Below are 19,081 nucleotides of genomic sequence, written 5' to 3'. Positions count from 1 at the left end.
TCCTAGCCTCGGTATCCATAAACATGAAGCTGTTTGGAAACGTTGGGAGCTGCCACGGAGTTGGCCCTTGACTCTTGATAACTCCGTGCACAAGGCAATGAAACACTGCTAGGTCCTGCACCATCCCCGTGATCAGTTGCAAATCAAATTGCTGGGATCCGTAGGATTTTCACTGGCTAATTTTCAGAAGTAGATTCACCAGGCTTTCTTCCTAGTCCGTCTTAGCCCGGAAGATTCACTGACACCTGTTCGGACAGTCGGTGGCCGCACATGAGGCGCAGGAATCAAAGCTGGTCTCTCACGTGGAAGGTGAGCATTCGACCACTGAACCACCACTGCCCTCATTTGGAAACAGGGGTTTTCGTTTGTTATATTAATGAGACGCCACAGAATAGTGTGGGTTCTCAAACTAACCCCTTCTGCGTGGTGTCTTATGCAAAGAGCTTCAAGGATAGACGCAGATGCAGATGCAGATACACATACACACACACACACACACACAGACACAGACACACACACGGAAGAAATCATGTGAGGAAGTGTCTACAAGTAGCCAAGAACTCCCAAGAAATGCCTCTGGCTACGGAAGCAGAGAGAGAAAAGGATCCTCCCCTAGAGCTGATGCCTGACTTGGACACCTAGCCTCCAAAACTGTGAAACAATACATTTTCATCCCTACAAGTCACTACTTTGTGGTATTTTTGTTACGGCAGCTGTAAGTAACTAAGACAGTGATGACGAGTGCTCAGCTTGTTTGAGAAGCCAACCCTCTGACTGGGAGACTGGAGCTGGTGAGGACACGCAGACATTTGACCACACAAGAGCCGTGAACAGTGAACTGGGAGTTGGAGGCCACTTTGTATATATACCTGTCACGTGAATTTCCTGGGGCACAGCACAGCACGCAGGACATAGCAAATGATCGATAACTCTTGCTTGGAACATCTTACCTTTTTTTAAAGTAGAAGGTGTTATGTCAATTTAAATTTGTGACTGCAGTATAGCAGAGAAGGTAAAGGAGAACGGGCTCAAGAATCCCCACGTCACTACTTACTGATAACAAAAACCTTAGGGAAATGAGGCTCTCTCCTTCTCTCCCTCTGGAAGTGGGATACCACCAGGACCCACTTTGCAGAGGTGATGTGGGGACTGAAATACAAAACATCACACTGCATAGTGTCTAGGACATGGTAGTGCTCCTCAAATGCTAACTATTGCTAGTGATGGTGATAATAGGAAAAAAGGAAGACTTTCTGTGCTTTGCCTGAGGTTCACTACCTACTATTTACTAGGTAGAGGATGTGTCCAGTTCTCTATTTCAACTGGGAAAAAAAGACATTGATCTTTCAGAAAGACAGGTTTAAGGTTGATACAGTAAATCTCTTTATAAGAGAAGATTATGGTCAATGATATGCTGGTAATGTTTAACGACTGGCTCTTCAAAAATATATATGCATATATAAGTTTACTACAAATTTTACTGATACAAAGGATGTGTAGCACACAATTGACAATACTAACAAAATATACAATATCCTTTATTTTAAATTGCAATTGATCACCACAAATACTTTTGTTGATTTTTGCAAAATGTTTGCATCCATAGCCATTAACCTTGATTTGACATATGTTTCTAGTATCATGGTTACAGAAGCAATACGCTTTTAAGGTCTAGACAATCAGCATAACAATAAATCAAGCTCCAATCTGTAGCCTTTGCCCATTTCTGTGGTGTAAATATCTCACTGTGGCCAGTTTCAAGCTACAAACATGACGTTACTGAAGGTAGAGTTGAGATGTGCAGTAGCACATGGTTATATACATTCTACCAAACAGATACAACAGACGTAAATAACCACAAAAGCTCAGATAATAGTAAAATGAGCAGGAGTGGTAAGTTTGGCATCTTTATTACCTTTGTTTTGAATATAATTTATTTAATTGCAAGTTTATATTTAAATTTTAATAATGGTAGTGGTTAACAACTGGCTTACACAATTCCTAAACATTCAGCAGTCGGCTCTGCCTGTAGGGGCTGACTCCAGCACCGGGTCTTGGGAGAGAAGCATCTGTCTGACCCACAGCCCTACTGTTTCTGTTCCTGACGGATCTTTTCAGTTAACTGTATCCTGTTTCAAAATCTCAAATCATGTCTGATTCTTTCCCACCCCTTCCTTTCCCTCGCTGTCTAACAAGGCTCTCCAGTCCCTCCCTGCTCTTTGTCTTTACTTCAGCTGTCACCTCCCTAGTCACTGTCTTAGCCACTTCACCCTGGGATCACTGCAAGGCTCTACCAACTGTTGCCTGCCTCCTGTTCTCCCTCTGCCATCATTCTAGATCCACTTCCCACATTAATTCCCCTAAATACTGTGGGGATGGCACAGGCCCTGGCAGCGTTTCATTTCATTTTTCATGGGGCTGCCATGTGTCAGGGGCCAACTCGAGGGCAGCTAACAATAACAATAACGCATGCTCTTTCAGCTCACTTTCCTGGTCCAAAGACTTCAATGACCCTTTAAGGCCTCCAGGATAGAGTTCAAATCCTTAGAAAGACAACCAAGGCCCTAAACAATCTGTCTTTATTTAGGGCTTGTTAAACTTATCTTTCACCTCTTTTCTTGCTGCTATTACCTTACACTCATTGACCCCATGTGTCGGGCACCATGCTCAGCAGTCGACATTTACCCCAGAACAACCCCATGAAGTAAGTACTATTATTGCCACCATTTTACACATGACAAAATCAAGGCTTAAACATCTTCATGAAGATTACTCTTCTTATAGTTTGATTTATTGCTTGTATAAGTAGCCACACAAACGAAACAGTAAGATATCACCATTTCTCTGTGATACTTTTCCATTTTAGGACTGGGACTAGGATGTGGCAAGTGAGGCACTCGCCATGAGTGCAAAATTTTAAGGAGGCACCAAAGAACTGAGCAACCAAGGTAAATAATATTTTAAGGCAGTATTTTTAAAAATCAAATGATTGCAAAACTCCCATGGTAACAAAAATGTCAAAATTTTAAGTAAAGATAGTATTCAACCCTGCACTTGGACAACTCTGCCTCACCTCACCCTCATCCTGGTATTGGTTCTAATAAAACTTTATTTACAAAAGCACGTAAGCGGCCCATGACCCATAGTTTGCCAATTTGTTTTTCAATATTGCATAAAATGTTATTTATCTTAATTACTGAGTTTGTTGGAGCCCCTTAAATTGTGTGCCCAAGGCAAGGACCACAGTTGCCTCATCCGAGCCCCAGCCCTACTGTCCTGCCAACTAGGAAAAAAAGCCTAAATCTTTCTCTCTCCTTCACCCCATCTCTTAATTCTCCCGAAGTTCTCACAGTTGACTTTCTATGGTGGTTCTACCACAGGTAACTGTGGCTATTTCAGGCCATAAAGAAATTTTTGAAACAGAGATGGGAGGAAAGTCCCCAGTAAGAATGGACTGTCTTCTGTTACAACAGAACATTTTCAGAACCCAATCTTTGTTTCTACAGATTAAGGATAATTGAGATGCCTGGATATCATCGACTCACTAAGAAAGGGCTTCAGCCTGACCACAATTTTCATAACAATTCACTTATGCACTGCTTTGAAACTTTTTGAAAACATTAGCCCAGCAGGGATATAATCTATTTGTTGCTGAAAACCAAATCACTTGCTTGTAGTACTTACTAAATTAGGGGAAAAACTGCCTTCGTTTAATGTTAGAATTTGAGATAATCTGGAGCTGGTATGTGTTAGGGAATGCCTTCTAGTTTATCCTCAAGGTAGGGAGGCATCCTCGTGGGAAATTGCTCTTTGTATTGTTAAATGATCAAATGCCTTGGGATTTTCCACAAGACAACTATACGGCATGCACGGCAAAAAGTCGATTTGGGCAACATCCGACAGCATATACATCCATGGTCCCATAAGGTTATAACAGAGTTCAGAAATCCTGATCGGAAAATGGGATATAGTGGATGTAACACTTAAGAAACACTTCCAAACCATGCAATGTTTTCATGAGCATCCCAAAGTAATGTGTGCATTCGTTTTTATGAACTCAAAATTTTAATATAATAGTTTTATGGCAGTCCACTCTTAAGTACGAGCCGTCCGTAAATCAGATGTTTGTAACCTGAGGACTGCCTGTATATAATCTGTGTATGCACAACATTCAAATCACATAATGTCCTATTTCACAGAACATATCGTGGATGTTAAGCGATGCTTCACTGTAATTAAATGAAATGGGCGGCATAACTTTGCTGTTGCTTTATAGAAAACCAAAGAGGTCCAGAGTTGTAATCAAAGCATTAAATTAGTTCTGGACTCAATGCTTTAAGTAGCTACTTTTCATGAGTTATAGCCAGGCAGGCGTAAATGATATCAAGTAGTGAGTAGTGCTTTCTAAGAAAAAAAAAAAATTCTTGGGGCGACCTAGCCTACTGAAGTCACAAAGAAAGGGCTCCTCCCGTTATAAACACAAAGGATGGAAAGACAAAACACAAAAACAACAAAATAAGTACATGCATATCAGAGTTTGCAGACAGGAAGTAAATAATTCCCAGGTATCTAGAAACAAAGGAGGAATGAATATGAATGGGGAGACTTGAGGGCATGTTGATCTTTTGGACAAGGAGAGGCTGGGAGCTGCAATTGAGCCCACAACAAAATACTGGAGTCTTGAAAGATGGTTCTTTCTGTGAGAGGAAGACTTGAAGAACTCCCTCTGCTGGCCTTAAGTTGCAGTATATAAAAACTGCAATCTACCTGGGGTAACAAGTGGGAGAAATAGTAACACACAGAGAAATCAAAACTGACAGCCTTTATCACATGATGATCATGTGTAGGGTCCAAATTAACATGAGATATGGTAACCCTGGGTGGTTGTAAACAGTTAACACACTTGGCTGCTAACTGAAAATTTAGAGATTTGAGTACACTCAATGGTGCCTTAGAAGAAAGGTCTGGTGATCTACTTCTGGAAAATCAGCCACTGAAAACCCTATGAAACACAGTTCTACTTTGACACACAGAGTCCATGAGTTGGAATTGATTGGACAGCAGCTGATATGATAACCCTAAATCGATAAATGAACATAAAAGCAAGCATATGAGACTCAAACGTTTAACTGCTTCAAAGGGATATTTCTACAATCCAGGACCCAGAAGAATGCAAAGAAGCCCCCCCCCCACCACATCCCAAACACCAACAGTAAGCCCAATAATAATAAAAAAAAAGATACTCTGCACAAGAAAACAAAGTACCATGAGGGAGAATCAGCTGATATAATAGATAGGAGAAACAGCATCTCAAGAACCAGAGAATAGTCTGACTGACAATGTAAAATAAATGTATTCAAAATCATCAAAAATAAAGAAGGCATAAAAACCATAGTGAAAGAATCAGGACATTTCTTTTTTAAAAAAATCATGAAGCTTTGAAATAGAATAAAATAGGATATTGACAACAGAAACATACAGTCATTAAATTTAAGACCTCAATTCACAGGCTGAACAGCTATTAGATAAATCTGAAAAAATAATTAGTGAATTGAATTTGAGGTAACCACGCAGAATACAGCACAAAGACACAACATGAAAGCAATTAACAGACAACACAGATTAAGAAGTCAAAACTTACATTTCATAGAAACTCCAGAAGAAAAGTGTAGAGGAGGGCAATTTTCAAAGAGAAGGGCTGAGAATTTTCTAGAATCAAAGAGCCACTAGGACTGAGTTTGAGACTACACTTCATGCCCCAAGCAGGAAAAATAAAATTTTGCTTAGTAGAATTTTTTTTTAATTATTAGAAGAACATCTTACTGAAAAGTTGAGTCCCTAAGACTCAACCCATGGCTAGTATCTGTAACAGCAGCCATTTTTTTTCAGAACATCATGACTACCCACCCAATGGGTTAGGGCTCTGAAGAACAAGGGCTCAGTTGCAGTCAACCTATTTTGGAATGGGCTAAGACATCCAACCCAGATACATTACTTGTAATATTAATATCACTTTGAAAGAGGGAAAGTACTAATGTGGCCATCAAATTGCCTTTCAAGTGCTGTTAAAGATAGTCCCTTTATAAGATGCAGAGCTATTTATAAATGTCAATAATGTTATCTAATCATTGGTATGGGCAGCTAATACCGATTTGTTTGTTGTTAAGTAGAAACAAGAAAACTGAGACTTAGAGAAGTTAAGTATTTTGCTCAGGGTCTCAGAGAATCATAGAATTGGGATTCACCTCAGATCTGCTTGATGCCAAAGTCCAAGATTTTAGCTATTATTCAATGTGAAGAGCACAGCGGAAGTGGATTATTTCTATTAAACAAAGTAAACAAGACTGCCCATTAGAACCATGTCAACTGTAGAAACTTTCTTGGGTTAACTTAGAGACATGCCTGTTCTGAATCTAGTAGGTTTCCTATAGGAGACCTGCCAGCCTAATGGCAGATGACTCTGAACCCGGGCTGTCAGGGTGGAACTTTGGGGGCGGGGCCAGAGTTCTTCCAAAGGACAGAACTGGTTACATAGCCAGGACTTGTGTACTGATGGTAGGAAACACAGTAGCAATCTCATCCTGGAGGCTCATAAATATTGTTTGGAGGGAACAAGGAAAGACAGCCTGTTTATTCTGAGCATGGAGTGCGTTATGTTCATTTTTTAAAATGTCAGGCGTACCACGTAAGATGTGCCTGTTTTCCTGTAATATGCTTTTTCCATAGAACACTGAATTAAAAATAAATTGCTAATGAAGACACATCTGAATGAATCAAAAACAGAGTCAAAGGAAAATACCAGCACTTCTTCTAGCTGAGCATATCTCACAGGCTTTTTCCAGGAGATATCATGGATCAAGGTAAGCCACAGCGGGCTTCTCTGTGCAGGCAGAACTAGGTGTGTTTTCTAGATATGCTCTCCAAATGTACGATAAGCACTATTTTGAAGTTGGTGCTTTTAGCAAGCCTCCCATTCTTCACCGCAAAGAAACCCAATTTACTTTTTGTCCAAAGAAAAAGTGGAATCACAGCCATCTCCACGGGAACTGATGAAAACATTGGCAAACCTTTCAGATAAAAGAGATCAAATTGTTTACGAGTCCTCATAAGAAAAAAAGCAAAAAATATATATATTTCATTTTATTTTCTCTCACAGGTACTTTGAAAGTGGGGCACAGGTGGATGTGGGTTGGGCTCTGATATGCTTTCTTCCAGTGGAAAAACCATTTTGAAAAGCAATTCAGCATTTTAATAATTACACCAGGTCATCTGAAAAGAAGTATTTAACTTTCACTTTGATTTTTATTTCTTTCATCACCTCATGATGGTTTTTCCAGTGCTGACAGAAGCAAATTTCTGGCCCTCCAAAGAAACCTTGTACACACAAGGCCAGCTTCTTGCTCACTGTTTCACGGGGCAACAAAATCAATTTTTAAAAAGTTCTGTAAATGGAAAAGTTTCAAACCAGAGGCACTCGTGTCAGACGTAAGAATGATGGGGTCAACATGCATTCCTAGGAAGCAGAAGGTCAGGATGTAAACCATTTGTTCATGGGAAGAATGTGTCAAGATGTAAATGATTTGTTCTTGGGGAAAATGTGTTCATGACTTCAATCATGTATAACCAAACAGGCTGGTGCCACTCACCCAGGTGGTAACTCACTCACTCCTAGCCAAGTGGCTGACCTTTACATTTCAAAGGACTTTGAACTGAAGCTGATCTTATCTATAATCAGTCATTAACCCTCACCTTTCCTTTGTTCTCTCTGTATATAGACCCCTCTCTTCCAGCTTCAACGATGCCATGCTTTGTATTTTTACGTAGCTCTGCCCAGCTCGAGCTGTATTATTCCTCAGTAAAACTCCTTTTCTTTCACTCCAAAGAGAGTACAAGATTTTCTTCTTTGACAGTTCTTTCTCTTTGTCTGAGGTACCCATGTACTTGGGTGAAGATTATAGGTTAAGCTCTACTGAAAGTAATTGAATTAGTTTGCCCTTACATTTCTGGCCAATACCCCTGTCTGTGATGTAGGCTTTCTACTGGAAATTCTGCTTTCCTAAGGCTGCTTCCAGACTCAGCTGTGTACTCAGGTGTAAGAGCAAGAAATTGCCAGTTTAGAGGTGAGAGCAGAGAAAAATTAAAAGTTAAAAGTCTTTAGTTTTTCAACTTAAATGTCTAAATAAATGTCAAAGGTTACCCTGAATCATCATGATCCCAATTTTTCTCATTCAGCACTACCTGTCTCCTTCTCAGAGAAGATTTTTGTATACGGTGCTCAGAATTTTTCATTGCTATTGTATGCTGTAGCAAGAAGTCATTTGCTGGTGAGTGTGATAGAAAGGAGATAGAAAATTGCCTTCCCCAGCCCAGAGCTTGTGCAGCGCCACTGCTCTTTTCTGAAGGCATTTGGCCTGGCAGGGACAGACGTGACAAAAGTGGAGCTTGGCTCTACACCATGAGGACGGTTAGCCCAAATACAAGTCACCAAGATTTGACTAGTTCATATCCAGTACGCAGCACCTGTGACTTAACCCCCAATCGACCTCTGGGTGGTGCAAATGGTTAAGCACTCAACTACTAGCTGAAAGGTTGGTGGTTTAAGTCCACCCAGAGGTGACTCGGAAGACAGGCCTGGCAATCTGCTTCCAAAAGGTCACAGCCTTGAAAATCTCTGGGGCAGTTCTACTCTGCCCACGTGGGGTTGCCACAAGTTGGAATCGTCTAGATGGCAAGTAATAACGACATGTACTCATGGCAGACATTGTTAGTCAATTGCTACGCTGTTTTCCAATAGCACAGATGGAGCCTCACGATCTTTCTCTTGGAGCTCTCCGGGCAACTTCTACAAGAAGCATTTACAACTCTCCTGCCGGTTCTGATGTGATCATTTGCCTTTTCTAGCGTGTTCATGGAGACAGCACCCTCACTTTACAGGTGAACAAGCTACAGTGGTGACGATTTTAAATGGAAGAGGGAAGAAGTAGGCCTGTGCCTTCACTACACCGTCAGCTAGTTGTTTTCCTCTTAAAACTTCAATTTTCTAATCTAGAACACAAGTATGTTGAGTTTGATGAGAAGATGTTAACCACACCCAAGGACTTGGAGCGGGGGAGCGGCATGTAATAAATGCAAGAGGGTCTTGAATCCATGATACTCCAAACACTAAGTACTGAATGAATGCCATGTCTTATGCATAAGTAGGTAACTATGTTTCCAAAGTAGACAGACACTGTGACAATGAATAAAATACAAATTTATTTAAAAGCTCCCTGGAATTTATAGCAGCTTTGTCACTATGCATTTTCTCAGTCATGAAACTATTTCTATTTACAAACCAGAATCAAATGGTTATTATTTATCTCTTCAAGCCTCAGACTTCTCCATCTGTTAATGGCATAAAAACTAAGGCCAACTTCATGGGAATTTTGTGAGGATTAATTGAGGTTAAAAATCGCAACCAATCATGGGGATGGCACAGGACCAGGCGGCACTTTATTCTGTTCTACGTGGGGTCGTCGTGAGTCAGGGCCAACTTGATGGTAGCTAGCAACAACGAATGAGGTAACACATGAAAGGTGTTGGTCCAGGTCCTGCCTGGCTCGCGGCAAGGGCTCCTCCATAAGGCACAGAACAAGCAGATGAACCTTCCAGGATATAGAACCTGGAAGATGTTATTATTCAACCTGGGCACAGACTCTGCCTTCTTCCCTGGACAGGCTGCTAAGTGTGAGTCAAGAAGTAGGAAAGTGTGCTTTCTTTAAATATTCACTTAAATAAGTGCTTAAGTAACTCTGGGATTCAGTCTGAATGTCGGTGATATAAACCCTGGAAGGTAATGGGTTTTGCAAAAATCCCAGTGTTTTCCCAACTCTAGCAGGATCCTAATTGCTGCAGTTTCTCCTGCCTCATGGATCACATTGTTTTTGTTAATTTTCTGTATTATTAGCTAGTTAAATAAAAAATCTAATCTAATTCGACAGAGGGTGGGTGTTCAGCATCTTTCTTCCAATCCGTATCTCATTTAAAGGAAGCAGACAGCTATTATTACCATCATACAGAGATTCATACTTTGTTACAGAGGGGTCCCAAATTTTAACCAAAGGGACAAATGGTCTAGAAGTTTCCTTCCAGCTCTACAACATTATGTATTTTAGAGATAAATGTATCCATTATATAAAAGTTTCTTTTAAGAGATAGGTCTGGAAAGAGTAATGCATCAGTGCTAAGTGGGATGGCCCTGTCCAGTCCCTGTTCTCACCCAACCTTCAAAAAAAATTACTGGCCGTGCAAAGCCAAACCAGAGTTAGGGCGGGACATTCCCATCACTGCCAGTGATGCCAAGGTTTACCAGTTTCTTAAGCAGGAATCTGGGAATAATCTTTGATTTCTCTATTTTCTTTATAAATAAAAAATCTACTATCCATCAGTCAGTTATGTCAGTTCCCTAATCATTTCTCAAATCCAACACCTCCTTCCGCAACCGAGTTGACACCCTACAAAATAACAACTTTGTAACTTGCCTTTCTCTTTCCGACCATAGCAACCTCCTAACTCGTGTCCCCACTTTCTCTCCTGCTTGCCTCCAAGTCACCCTCCACTTTGAAGTCAACCTTTTAACGTTATATCTAGCTGATATCATTCTCCTACTTGAAATTCTCCTAAGACTTGCCAGTGTACTTCCACAGTGTACAGAACCCTATATGATTTGACGCCTGTTGTACCTCACCCATACCATCTTTTCCCTCTCTCTTCTCCACTCACCGTGTTCCAGCTACACCAGTCTTCATTTAGTTCCTCAAACACATCAAGCTCGTTTCCGCCTTGGGGTTTCTCCATAGGATATTCCCTCTGCCTAGAATGAGCTTTTCCTCTCACTTCTCTTCTGACTGAAGCCTACATCTCCTTCCTGAGAGGCCTCCTGTGACCCTCTGTCTAAAGAAGCTCTGTCTCTGTCTCATCCCTCTGTGTGCTTCCCTCAAAACACTTATTATGTGCAACCCTTCACTTAATTTGCTTCTTACTTTTTGTTTGTTTCCACACACTAGATTGAAAACTCCTTGAGAGCAGGGGCTTTGCCAGTCTTTTTCACTGAGATATCTCCAGGGTCTAGAGCAGGGTCTGGCACTCAGAAAGCTAACAATCGATTTTTGTTAAATCAACAGAAGTGATCACCACGATTATTTCTAGTGGTAACTTCTCATATGTTCATTCAGGTACATGTGAATAAATTTGGATGTGGGTTACCAAGAAGCTGTGGAATCTTCTACACTTAGAAGTCTCTAGTCCTACGTTGTCCAATATAGTAGACACTGTTGTTGTTAGGTGCCACTGAGTGGGTTCTGACTCGTAGTAATTCTCTGTACAATAGAACAAAACACTGCCCGGTCCTGTGTCATCCTCACAATCGTTATGCTTGAGCCCATTGTTGCAGCCACTGTGTCAATCCATCTCATCAAGGGTCTTCCTATTTTTTGCTGACCCTCTTCTTTACCAAGCATGATGTCCTTCTCCGGAGACTGGTCCCTTCTGATAACATGTCCAAAGTATGTGAGACGAAGTCTCACCATCCTTGCTTCCAATGAGCATTCTGGCTGTACTTCTTCCAAGAAAGATTTGTTTGTTCTTCTGGCAGTCCATGGTATATTCAATATTCTTTGCCAACACCATAATTCAAAGGCATTAATTCTTCTTCGGACGTCTTTATTTCCTGTGCAGCTTTCACATGCATATGCGTATGGTTCTTCATTCTTGGTGGTAGGAGGCCCCCAATGAAGTAGTAGCCACTAGCTACATATAGCCTCTATGTTATTAGACATTTCTACCATCACAGGAAGTTTTACTGGGCAGCACTGCTCTAGCTTTGGTTTGAGTTGGGTCAGCTCCTTCTAGTGAAAAGGACATAATGAATTGACTCTTCTGTTACCTCCTAGTTCTAATATACTAGTAATCGTCTGAGGCCTTACAGGGCTATCCTTCAACATGAAACTCTTCCATTTATAATCCTCAGCCAGCTTGGTTTAGTAGGTATGAAAAATGTGATTGACAATGAGGAGTGAGTCTCTTGCTGAGAAATATGAAAACCAGAAGGAACTCTTGCAACTCCATTCAAAGGGTCTGTTTTCATTTCAGCTATGAAAGCCCTGTGGAAAATGCTAGTCTTTTTTTACTAGACTATTGTTTAATATTTATCCAGCACCAAAAACTATGCCGAGAGCATGAGCTGGAGCTCACGCTGGTCTCTGCCTTTTGGGACTTACCATTTAATTAGACAGACGGGGAAAAATACCCAAGGGTGGCTCCCAATCACATTTATGAATAATAAGCTGGAATGCTGCTTCTGGCAGGATGTCACACTGACAGGCGGCTGCAGCGTGCAGCATCTCTCACTGTGCTGTGCAACGAGCCCCTGCCACCTCTGCTCTCCACTGCTACTGGGACTCAAATGCTGCTTGTAATACAATTGTCTCTGGCTTGCTCTCAATTTGGGCTTTCAACTCTTGCAGAGACCCTCTTGTCTTGGGACGATGCCACCCCAATCCAGTTTTCCTTTCTTTTTGGTGCTATTAAAGCCCGCCCTGCCCACCTTGTGAAGACTGGTCTGATCTAGTTTTATTTTGCTCACTCTCCCTTGAGCTGGAGCATCCGTCTCAGAGCGCAGGCTCTCAGGTGTCTGCACACCAACTGGCCACCTTGGAGGAAACTGCTCAGGCCTTTCCCCAGGGAGTAAAGGATGAGGAACAGAGTCCGTGATTCAGCCTGTTGGACCCTGGGCCCCATTTTATCATCCTCCTGGGAGGTGCTGAAACTCCTGTTCCTACTTGTCTCCAAAGACGTCGTCTGCTGTCATCTAGCAAAAGGCACACCCGTTGTTTTCATTTTAACAGGTTTACTGAGAATAGTTTATAGACCATAAAATTTGCCGATTTTAAGTGTGCAATTCAGTAATTTTCAGTATATTTACAGAGTTGTGCAATCATCACAATCTGATTTGCAAAGATTTTCATCACCCCAAAAGAAACATATGCCCACTAGCAGTCGCTCCCTGTTCTCATCCTCAGCCCCTGGCAACCACTAATCTACTTTCCGTCTCTGTAGATTTGCCTGTTCTTCACATTTCATAGAAACGGAATCAGACAGCATGTGTTATTTTGTGTCTGGCTTCTTAGCGTTCTGTTTGAAGCTCACCCAGGCTGGAGCATGGAGCAGTACTTTGTTCCTCTCTGTCAAGGAATAGTAGTCCATTATATGGCTATGCCACATTTGCTTATCCATCCACACTCCCTTTTATAAAAACGTGAGTTATTTTGAGGCCTTCAATAAGTACCTGACTGCCTTTTATTTATTTGAATAAAGCTCAGATAGCCGTTTTCTTTATAATGTTTTCCTCACATTTCTGAATCTACGAGATAAGCCGTCCCCTTAATACCTGCACAGAGTTGTGCATATTTCGGAATCACTGAAAAGCAAACACACTCATAGGTGTCCAGCGTTTGCCAATGAATGAAAGGCAATGATTCTGTTCGGGGAGACGGTCAGGCCAATTGCTGACAGTGAGGATCACCGCTGCCATAACCCCATAAAGCTAGTCTTTATAAATGACTCATTTTAGCAGAGGCAATGGAAAAATTGGCAACAATTAAGTATTTAGATTTGCAGTGAGGGTATGATATGGCACTTTCTCTGTATGCAGCCATATAAAATATTTATAATGATATTGTTTATTTATATTTAATAGACTGTGTGTTCCCCAAGCCTCCTGCTCCAGTTCAAGCAGATGGATGCTGTGGGGTTGTACCATGTTGGCTCTTTGTTCAAATAGTGCCAGCGACTCCCACTTCACAGGGGACCGTGGGAGGAAGCACTATGTGGAATGCTGGGATATCATCTTTGTGATGGCCTTTCGCTCTCAGACGCCCTCCATGTGTCTCTTACCCTCTCTGCCCTTCTCCTGCCCCATCCCAGCTGTTGGAATCCTTCTCCTCTCTAACTCCTGTTTCCCATAGCTGGGAGCCACCTTTCTGTCTCTCTTGGCCTCATTGATTTATTTTTTCCTATCTGCACTCCCAGTTTGGCTGAAAAACACATACCCATACACAGCTCTGCTCCTTGGCTCAGAATCCCCTACTTTCTCCTTTCCTTTATATAATCGATTAACTTGTAAATACTTGGAAGATGATGCCATTAACTTCTAACACAGCACTCTAGAGAATTATCCACAGTGCATACTCAAAGAACTGTGGCATAATTTTAAGCACCAGAAAACACAATCTACTACTGTAGGTTCTGCCCCTATTTCAGCCGATCAGTGAATTCTGGCCCTACAGATAGCTATATTTGGTCTAATTTTTTGCTGTTTTTTAAATTATTATTAACATGGATTGATGTCGTTGTTAAGTGTTGTCAAAGCGCTTCTGACTCACAGCGACCCCATGTGACAGAGCAGAACTACCCCACAGGGTTTTCTTGGCTGTAAACTTTATGAAAGCAGATCACCAGGTCTTTCTCCCAAAGAGCCGCTGGGTGGATCCAAACCACCGACCTTCCAGTTAGCAGCCAAGTGCTTAACCATTGCACCACCAGGACTCCTAGACGGATTGACAGCTACAGCTAACTGAATGGCAACTGTGCCAGACATTGCAGCAAGCGCATTGTTTTCCCAATGTTATAGATGTAGAAACCCAGACGCAGAGAGGCTAAGCGATTGTGCCAAGGCCACCAAGCAAGTAAATAGTGGACGTCATGCTCCTTTATGTTCCTTGTTCAGAGTTACAAGTCAAACATACTTCACTGATAGCCAAGACATTGACTGGAGGTCAGCCTGACTGGCCTGGGCAAATCGTTGGATTTCTCAGTGCACAGCTCCCCTTTGGAAAAATGGGCACGGAATGAAGAATGCAAGAGCTTCTAAAGGGAATCATGCCGCCATTTGCCGAGGCCACCATATTCCTATTTCTGAAACTCCTCAAAACTTCATTCTTAGCTGAGGAGAATTATTTCCTGCAACTTCTACCAGCAGGGCACTTGTTCCCCTTGTGACATTCTTGAGCAGCAGAAACTCCACTCTCCTCTCAGTTGCCCCCCACCCCGCCCAGGGCTTTGAGTTACCCCCAGTGAGAGATCCATGAGGATTCTGAAGCTTTGCAAGGGAGGAATTTCATCTCCTTTGCCTCCCCAGGTGCTCTGCGAAATCATTGGCATCCTTTGTATCTGCTGCAATAAAAACACCAAGGCAGAGAGCCCGCATATCCGTTCTTGTGGTAATGAACTCTTTCCTGGGCCTGGCAGGTCTGAGAGCTGCAGCTGCTCTCACGATCTCTGGTGTTCACTCTCCTGCTTCCCATTTGTTCCTATTGCACTGAAGATACTTGGATCGGGCCCTCTGGTGACTGTCACACTGGGGTGGTTCAACCAGGCTTACTGAGTGCTGAAGTCACATTGATGTGATATGATGTCACCACTGCTGTTGAATATTTATCAAGGACACCAGCACACGTGGCACCACTCAGAAAGAGAACGCTCCCCAGCCTCTCCTGCTTCCTTCATTGCCACAAAGACTTTGACCCTGTGGGACTTCACTTGTTCTAAGACTCTGTCCTTGCTGACTTCCTCAGCCTTGGAGCTCTGTCCCCTACAGGTGTCCAGGGACTGTCTGGGTGGTGGCAGACTTCTGACAGTAACCATCACGGTTGTGGATGTCACCTCAAGCACAAACCTCCGCCACCCCAAATTAGCCTGAGCAGCCACCGATCAGCTTCCCCGGTGGGAATGTCACTGACCCTGGATTTCTTCTTCTGCTTCTGCCCTTGGCATTTGCAGTCTGAGCTCAGGAGTCCAGCTACCGGCTATTTGTGGGAAGTCACACATCCAGTGCCAGCCTCTGTACCCAACTGCCTTCACACTCTAGGGGTCTCTTAAGCATTGTTCCTGCAAAGCTCCAGGCGAGTGTCACCGGAGCCAGCTTTTAAAAGTTTGTTGGCCAACTTGCTCGACACTCCCCAGCAGCGCCTTTCTGCCTCTGACACCTAAGGTGAACTCTGCTCTAATCACCTTCTCGGCGTCTCGGCTGCCTCCCGCTTTCAGCAGCTTCTTGATTTTAACAGCTTGTTTAAGATTCCTGGGACAAGCTGTCGGCCTCCAAAGGAGGGATGGCGCTAGAAACAGTGTGGGGAGCTAAAAATAAACACCTTCTGCAGATAGGGATGGACACACTGTACAGATACATTAGCTGGCCACCTCCAGACCTGATTGCATTGGAGGCCTGGTTTCTTATCAGGAGACGGTAAAGTGTTTCCATAGGGAGCTCGGGATTGCACAGGTGCTAGAAACCATTTCTAAATTGCCCATCAGCTGGGCAGTGACAGGCAGAAATCTATTGTTCACGGAGAAGGTAGAGGCTTCCCAAATGGTCGCCTACAAGTTAGTCACCACCAAGGACAAGACACAAGACATTCTATTCTTAAAATATCCCCTAAAGTATGACTCTAATTTTTTTTGTTTTGCCTGTGCAAAAAGCAAAGAGGCTCTGAAATCAGTAAGTACATTTGTCTAAGAACACTCATGGAATCATTCAATAAAAAGGACGGTCTTCATTCTCTCTCTAGGGCAGAGTTCATCCGAATAGTTGTCATAATGATATCAGCAGACATATATGTCCACCCACTATTACATGAGACTGTGTACTCCTTATTTCAGAAGGAAGTCCTAACAGCTTCCATCTTGGGGACACATACTGTGTTCTAGGCGTCTTCTATGTCTTATTTCTGTTTCTCGCAACAGTCTCACAAGGTTATTTTTACAGCAAGGAAATAGATTTTTAAGCAGTTTAGCAACTTGTCCCAGCCCAGTAGCCAAGTGGTAGATGCTGTAAAAGATGAACCCCCCACAGAAGCCAGTGTTGTGCCAGACACTGTGCTAACGGAGTTACGAATGTAACCATGGGGGCAGGAAGCAATCCTAGACCAGGACCCAGACATCTTTTGAATATGTTCGCCCTTCACCTCTTCCTATAGCTTAGTCAGGAGCCCTGATGGCAGACTTGTTCAAGCAGTCAGCTGCTAACCACAAGGCTGGCAGATCAAACCCACCAGCCACTCCAAGGGAGAAAGATATATCCACTTCTGAAAAGATTTACAGCCTTGGAGACCCAATAGGTTGGAATTGACTTGATGGCAGTGGGTTTGGTTTGGTTTTTGGTATAGTCCAGTCAGGTGTGCCAGCTTGGGGAAGTGGGGGCAGGTGATCATCAGTGCCCTTGCAGGGGAGGGTAAGAGTCAGGGTGGGTTCTGGGTCAGGTCAAGCTCTTTCAGATTCTGTGCCTTTTCTGTGGATAGGCCATGGCATATGGAACTCTGACTGGGGATTCACACTCAACAACCCTGGCCCCAAGGAGGGCGGGAAAATGGACTTTGCAGTACAAACAAAAAAATTGCTTATCAGCATAGAGAGTTCTATGTTGTGAAGTTCTAACCAATAATGGGGAAAACAGCAACTAGAACCCAGTCTGCAAGGAGAATGGGCTGGCTCTCCTTCGTATGTCTGATTTCATATCTTCACTGCAATTTCCACCATGAAAATGGATTAATTCTGAGGCGCTGTCGATTCTAATTAAACATTTTCTCTCTGTGGTGGTGTCAGGATTGTAAAACACCTAATACAGCAGTTAATGATAACATCACAAGCTGCTTTAACCTTCACAATGATCTGTGTCATGGATTACGTCCCCCAAAAAATGTGTGTATCAATTTGGCTGGACCATGATTCCTCGTATTGTGTGATTTTCCTATATGTTGTAAATCTTGCCTCTATGATGTTAATGAGGGAGGATGGGTGGCAGTTGTGTTAGTAAGGCAGGACTCAGTCTACAAGATTGGATTATGTCCTGAGGCAATCTCTTGAGATATAAAAGAGAGAAGTGAGCAGAGAGACGGGGGACCTCATACCACCAAGAAAGCAGTGCCGGGAGCAGAACGCGTCCTTTGGACCTGGGATCCCTGAGGGGAGAAGCTCCTGGTCCGGGACAACACTGATGAGAAGAAGGCCGACAGAGAGAGAAAGCCTTCCCCTGGAGCTGACGCCCTGAATTTGGACTTTTAGCCTACTTTACTGTGAGGAAATAAACTTCTCTTTGTTAAAACTATCCACTTGTGGTATTTCTGTTATAGCAGCACTAGATAACTAAGACAATCTGTTTCCAGAGGCTGACCATCTCCCAGCTCTCACTTGCAGGTTAGCCATGCTTAGACCAGGGCAGGGGATGGACTGGTCTGCAAACAAAGCTGGGGAAGACTGAAGAGGTCAGAAGACCGAGTGTTGGCTGGAGTATGGGCGAGGCACCATGTACATGGACTATTCTTGTATTAACGATCGATTTTGCAGCTACTAGATGATTCTTCCTGGCGTCAGCTCATGCCAAAGAAGAACAGAATTTTCCTAGATCTTAGAGGAAGCCACAGCAGATGTCTCAGCAGAACTTTAAAAGGAAAAAAAATAGGCGAATTTTCCATTTACTGCATTTACTGCTTTGTCTGTGGAGGTGGGAGTAGGGGATACACTAGCAATGATAAGAGCAGTTAACTGGGACTGTGCTAATGGACTTACTAGAGGTTATCTAACTTAACCTTCACAAGTCTGTGAAGCTGGTGTTGGTATACATATTTTGTAGAAAAGGAATGGAGGCTCAGAAAGGTTAAAAAAAACCTTGTCTTTAGCCAGGGAGGTGGACTCTAAACTAAAGACCTTCTGACTCCATAGCTTGTCTCTTAACCAAAGCTCTGTGGGTGGTATGGACTCGTTTACTCATCACCTAAGGATACAACAAGGGTCCCCGAAACCGGCCCACATCTTTGCCAGCATATGACCTCTTTCTGCAACCGCACACCTGGAAGGATCTTGGCCCACACTGATAGCTCCTGTCCTTCCTTACTGCATTCCAGTAACTGCAAGGACGAAGCCCTCAAAGAGCATCAAAGCCTCTATGGTAGGTACCAGCAAAGGGGAAACGACCCCTCTGGAGTGGCAGGTTAAGGACACTGGTTGGATTCCCAGATAGGTCAGTTGCTTCATTTATTCTATTAAGGAGCTT

Source organism: Trichechus manatus, unplaced genomic scaffold, assembly GCF_000243295.1.
Source record: "Trichechus manatus latirostris isolate Lorelei unplaced genomic scaffold, TriManLat1.0 scaffold00001, whole genome shotgun sequence".
Taxonomy (NCBI): Eukaryota; Metazoa; Chordata; class Mammalia; order Sirenia; family Trichechidae; genus Trichechus; species Trichechus manatus.
This window is presented reverse-complemented; position numbering follows the sequence as displayed.